The following is a 6756-nucleotide window of genomic DNA, read 5'->3' on the forward strand; positions in this document are numbered from 1 at the left end:
CCATAATAGTATTGGGTCTTCCGCTTGACTGGCAGTGTCAGAAATTGTTGACCTGAGTCCCCTACAGCTCAACATAACACCATGGCTTTACTTCTTATATTTCGTTTTTATACTTTTCTGCTGGATATTTTGAGGAAAGGTCTTACTAAGTTGCTGAGCTTGCCTCAAGCATGTGATCATCCTGCTATCCACTCCAGGATAGCTCAGATTACAGCCATGCACTGCCATATGTGGCTTCTAAAATCAGAGTTTTAGTAATTGAATCACAAATGTAGAGGCTCCAATCTACTTTTTTTCAGAACCGGGGATTGAACTCAGACCCTTGTGCTTGCCAGGCAAGCATTTATTCTACTGAGCCATCTCCCCATCCCCCCAATCTACTTATGATAGAATGGTGTTGTAACGGAGGTCAAGCCCCAGAGCATAGTCTGAGGAATAGAGCCCAGAGAAAGATGGAAGCTATTTGTCTTAGGCACAATTCAACAACATGGGTTCAGTACCATATTCTTTCTTGGCTTGATCTTGGAACTCACCAACTTCTTCCTCAGCTCCACAGTTTTCTTGGAAGCAAGGATTATGTTTCCCAGGGAATTCTTTGGGACTCAAGATAATGGGGAAAAAGTGCTTGGTATATAGTAAGTGCTCAAAACAAGTTGGTTTCCTCCTCCCTTTCTCCTTTTTCTTTTTCTTCTTTGCCTTCAAGGAAGCAGTAGACAGTGAGATGAAGAGTAAAATAAGACATCAGGTTTCCAGGACTGATAGAGAGTATAGAGAAGGGACCTGGGAGGAGCAAAGGAACTAGAAGCCCATTTTTCCTGTATGCACAGTAGAAGAAGGCTGGAAAGAGTAGCAGGATCAATTCTCTAAATAGTCATGTGAGTAGCTTGTGTAGCACTGTCCTGTAAGAGCGCTGTTCTCTGGGGCTTGTGCTTTCTTACCTTTTTAACTGACCTCGGGAGAAGGAGAGAGGAGCATATACTTCTATTTACTTGAGGGAGAAAGAGAGGAAAACCAGAACCTCACGTTCAGCCATTAAAATTCTGATAAAATTGAGATGGCAGTGTCTTGAGATTTCCTTGTCATGTTATAGGTTCCTGGGCATAAAATGGTGAGGCACAGGGGGTTTAGTAGTTATTACCGGAAAGTTAAATAAAAACATACCCACAACAATGAAGCCCTGACGTAGTAGTCTTCTAGATTTCATATCATTTACTATAAAGAAAAGTAAAAGCAGTTTTATTTGAGTTTGTACTTGTCTTTGCAGAGAAGTTTTCTATGTATGCAAAATCTGCCTTCCAAGTGATAAACCAGCATCTGCAGAACTGGGCCACATGCTCCAGGCTTGCTCATAAAAATCTTTATCATCTTTTAGGAGGTGTTTTGCTGAGCTTGATGGGCAGCTGATAGAAAATTCTAGCAAAGAAGGGAGCACAGCCCAGCTCATATGCACACAGAGGCTTTGCAGCAGGCTGGACTTGGAAGCAGACTCTAAAATGCAGCTTCAAGAGATTTATTCCAGTGTCCATCAAAGTGTAAGAGTACACAAATGGCCAGTGGGGACCTATCTGCTCAGGGAGGTGTGGGGTGGGGCAGATCCTTTGCAGTCCCACACTTGCCTAAGGCTTGTTTAACTAGCATTAGGAGTTTGGTGACTGGTCTTACCACACAGATACCAAGTTACGTTAGATGCACATTAGGTCGAGGGTCAATGAGACTCATTGTTTGAAGGTACCGTGGGTAACAGGTGGACAAGCTGATGCCCTGTCCACATCTCCTTGGCTTCCTGTCATATTTCTGCATATCTGCTTCCTGGCTTCTGGCTGCTCTGGTACCTAACAGATAGCATGTTAGGCTCCTGGAGCCCCTTCTCCTAGCAGCTCTGACAGCTCAGAAGTAGCCAGCTTTTCCAACCTTCAGGGTGTCTCCTTGCAGGTGACTGAGGCACGGGAGCTCTCAGCTTCCCTGCCTTGAGTCTGGGTCAGTCTGAGGTGTAAGTTCCACTCCAGACTTCCTGTGGTATAAGGCTGAGGCTGTACATTGCCTAAAATCACTCCCTCGCTTGGCTGCTTCTTCTATCCTGTCGTGCTGCTTTTCCTCATCTTTTGTAGACTATGCTGGCAAGAACATCCCACTAACAAAGTATTTGCATTCGACTTGGCATCTCAGGGTCTGCTTCTAAGGAAACTGACATAGCGTTGCAATTTAACCCAAACTGAAATGAAGTAATCATGCATGTGTGCACTCATTTATGTGTGTGTAATTTTTTTTTGGGGGGGGGGAACCAGGGATTGAACTCATGCCCTTGTGCTTGCCAGGCAAGCATTTAGACTATTGAGCCATCTCCCCAAGCCCCATGTGTGTGTAATTTTAATTGTTGAGAGTATGAGCTTGTAGTGTGGATAAAGCACCTTGGATATGAGACCCTTGTAATTCTCCCAGGAGGATGAAGTGGGTCCTCCAGCGGGGAATGCGGCAGGGCTCCCTGGGATGGCTGAAGACCAGATGCTGTGTGCATCCTCAACTCTGCTGGTACTGTGAAAATGGTATTGATTTGACTCACAGTGAATCAGTGGAGAGAGAAGGAGAGGGCGAGGGATGGAGCAAGTGAGCATCCTGAGGTGGAAGGGGCTAGGGTGACGCAAAGTATCCCACGACCTCTCTCTGTAGAAGCCAGTTTTCAGGTTTGTTCAGTGGAAGTAGGTACAAGTGGACACCTTCACAAATGTGCAGATCATAGAAATTTTCCTTGGAAATTCCTACAAAATACACTTGTCTCTCAGTATCTGCTCAGGACAGATTCCAGCATCCCTGGTACATACCAAAATCCATGGGTAATAAAATCTCTTTTACAAAATGACATAGTATTTGCCTATGATCACACTCATCCTATTGTATATTTCAAAGCATTTCTAGATTGTTCCTAATACCTAATGCAATGTAGAAGCTGTACAAGAAGTTGTGACACTGTACTGCTTAAGCCACAGAAGAAAAGATCGCACATGCTCAGTACAGATGCAAATTTTTCTGCCTGTATGTGATCCACAGCTAGATTCGGAACCCCTCAAAAAGGAGGGCCAGTAACAATGAGCATCGTGAGCCCCGAATATTTTCAAGGGAAGGCAAGCAATTCTCTAGGCATTTAGGCCATGTTATTCCATATGTCTGCTAATCCAGTGCAGACTTACAGAGTGGATTGCCTCTGGGAGTTGGAGACTTACACCAGTGGAAACATCCAAACAGACATGGAAGGGACTTTTGTCCAGCAGATTGTTTCCAGGATTCTGGTGCCAACTGAGTGAGATAAAGAATCAGCTGGGTGGTCCTTTCAATTCCTGGGGTCAGTGATTTCATAACTAGGTAGAGAAGGAGCATGGCAGGGACAATATAGCATTTGCTGCTTCTCCTTGTGGGAGAGAATTCACCTGTATTTGACATGCTCCGCTTCACCCCTCTTTTGAGTCCTAGCAAAAGGTGGCAAGGATTGAAGCTGAATAAGACAGAGGTCCAGAGGCTGCCCACTTGCCAGGCAGCAGGAAAACAGTTCCATCTCTCACTATGCCTGGCGTTTCATCAGTGCCTTGTCCACCCAGCTTTTACTGTGCCGGCTTCGAGTGAGAGGTCTGGGATGCGTCACAGGCCATGTCTTCACACCAGGTAGCATGTAGTGCCCCATCTGGCCCTGTGCTCCTCGCAGCAGCACTTCATCACACGACAGTCTGAGTCCTGACATCACTTGCTCACTCCATGCTGCCCGCTTGGCTCCCAGTGTTACTCCTGCCTTGGGCTGCTGCGGGGCCGAGTTTGGGTTCCATGCATTATGTAGAAAGGTATAATAGATATAGTAAAATGGGAAGAAATTGTAACGAAAATGAGAGAAAGGAGAAAAGATAGCAAAAAAGGAAGGAGGGAAAAACATGCAAGTATATGTATATAAGAAGGCTGAGATGATTATACTCATAATTTCCATCACTTTTTTGAAAATAGTAGTTAATGTTCAGACTTTTCACCTTGACTAACTCTGTACTGATATCTTCAATCTGAGCAACTACATCGAGGACAGCAATGTGTAATACAAAACCCATGGTTGAGTGTCTCTCATTTTGGTCTTCTAAATGTGTGCTGTTCCTAATGTCTTATCAATTATTATACTATCTTTAAAATAAATTAATACAAAAAGACAAGGAAAAAATTAAGATTTCTTGAAAGCAGTGCCAATTTCCAATTACTTCCCCAATTTTGCATAACTATATTTATTAATCTGAGTAACAGATTTGATGATAAAAATAGATAATATAACAACCATTATTAATTAGCTATTCTTGTTTTGAAAATCTGTAACCTACGCATTGGTGTATGTTATCCTGTTTCTGTCTTTTCCCCCCTATTTCTTTTTTCTTTTGTTTTTACTCTTCAAAATGAATAAAATAAATTATAATAAATCAATAAATAAATAAATGGCAACAAATAAATGTAGAGGAAGTAGAAAAAAAAGATGTTTATAAACAAGACTTGGAAGTCAGGTGACACTAGTTACCACGACTTTTTAAACTTCCTGATTTTTAAGTCTTTGGTTGAAAAAAGTAGTTTCAGGCCCAGAGCTTATTTATGGGAATTCAACTCAAAATATGTGATATGTTTTCTTTTTCATGTGAATGTTCACTCCAGCTTCTGGTCTGGAGTAGATGGAGTCTCTTTATGACACGATAACTGGAGTCCTCACCTCTCTTGGGAATTATCAAAAAAATTCAAAACCTTTGAAGGATAAGTGGTGGAGAAGAAACAACTGTCCTTTGGGGGAGAGCAACATAGGCAGAAGGGCCTGCCAACCTCGAGATCTGGGGTTGCCACAGGCAACAGAGGGTAACTATGGATGAGGGATGAAAGTTCTCAAATGGTACAGGAGAAGCAAGACGTCTCAGAGCAAATGCCCAGCTGGGAACTCCCACAACTTCTCATGCATGAAAGTGGATATGGGAAAGGGGTGGGGTCTTTGCCCTTGCCCTCCCTTGTGGAGAATGCTGCTTGGAGAAGAGAGGGTTACACCATGTGCAGAGGTCTCCTTGCTCTCCTTCTATTCTCTGAAAATCTCATTGGGATATTCTAATCTCCTTGGAACCCTCTGCATTATCTGTACTTTTAGCATGGCTCACATTTCAAATGGCAGGCTGTGGGGAAATGTGATTGTTTTATGGGCCCCGCCAAGAGAGGAGCTCCAATTCCTTTCTCTTGGCCATGTGCCCTCTTTGAGGGAGAAGACCTGTGGTGTACAGAGACCAGCCAAATGCTTAAAGATTTCAGTAACTTCAAAGGCAGGGGAGGAGCCAGGAACAATAAAAAGAAAAATGATAAACATTCAGCTTAAAGACAGGCTGAGTTAAAATCCCTGAAAAATTAGTCTGAGCAGACTTAGGGGATGATTCTCAGGGGACTATGGCAACATGCCATGGTGTTACCCAATGCTCCAAGAAGCAATTATTAGCTTTGTTTTAGTTGTGATAGGATAGCTAACGACTCAGAGAGGTGGAAAGACAATGAAAGAGGAGAAGATGAGCTATGGAAACAATTGCTCCAGTTTAGGACTCAGCCAGGGCTGTGGAGCCTATCCCAATTTCCGTGGGCCCTAGGACAAGCCCATTTTGCAAATTCAGTCTTGAAACTACTTGATAAGAAGAAACAAGGTGTTTCACAAAAGCTCAAAGCCTTGGCTGTCTCTGTAATATTAAAGGAGTCACCACTGTCTGTGAAGTTTTCATTGTATGCATATGTTTTCTACAGATTTGGGATATACCAGTGAGCAAAGCAAACATCTTGCTCTCTCCTAGAACTTGAGTTTTAGAGGGCAAAGCAAACATTAAACAAAAGTCTCAAGACTAAGCTATACGTTGGATGCTGATAATAGCCTGGAAGAGAGGAAAGTGTAAGTGTGAGAAGGCCATTGGCTGTGCTCAGAGAATTCTGGGATGCAGGGAGCAGAATTTGGTGGGTGGGCACGTTTAGCTTCACTGAGATGATGAGCTCCAGGTAGAGACATGCAGAAGGGGAGGAAGTTACTCTAGAAGTGTTAAGGGGAGGAGCACTTCAGGAAGGAGGGGAGGGAGAAAAGTCCTCAGAGCACTAAGCCTAATCCTGGAGTGTGCTCTGCAGATGTCAGAACAGACAGGAAGCCAGGGTGGTTACAGGGTGAGTAATGTCAGGAGAGGATGGAGACTCGAAGGAGCAGGCTGGGCAGAGTCACTCAGGTCTCTGGAGCTGCTGTGAAGGTCTTTCTGGAGTAAAACATGACAAATGCTGCTTAAATGCACAAATGGACTTGAATAACCCAGATGTAGATGTAAATGTAGCAAAGGAGTATAGATATGTTATACCATTCTTGCCTTCAGTAGGCTCAGTAGAGTGAGAGACAGTTAAGTAAATTTATACTTATCATCCATACAAACACTGCACTGGTCAAAGGCTGTGATGTGGCAGTAGAAAGGAAAAGCCATGATCTTTGGAAGACTCAGGAAGACATCCTAGAAGATGACATTTGGGCCTACATGTTATGATGAAGGCCATACACTGTTTAGGAATTTAACTTTGTAGATTTGCTTTTGGGACACTGAAACCAAAGGTGCAGGTGGCTTCCCCAGGTTGCTCTGCCCCAAAGCCATCCGAGCAGACCACATCCTCCCACAACAGTTACTTCCCTGACTGAGGACCTAGTGCAATCTCTGTGCAGGACTGTCTTCTTCCAACTTCTTGTTGAGACTGTGGAAC

This window comes from Octodon degus, unplaced genomic scaffold, assembly GCF_000260255.1.
Source record: "Octodon degus isolate 3935 unplaced genomic scaffold, OctDeg1.0 scaffold00094, whole genome shotgun sequence".
NCBI lineage: Eukaryota > Metazoa > Chordata > Mammalia > Rodentia > Octodontidae > Octodon > Octodon degus.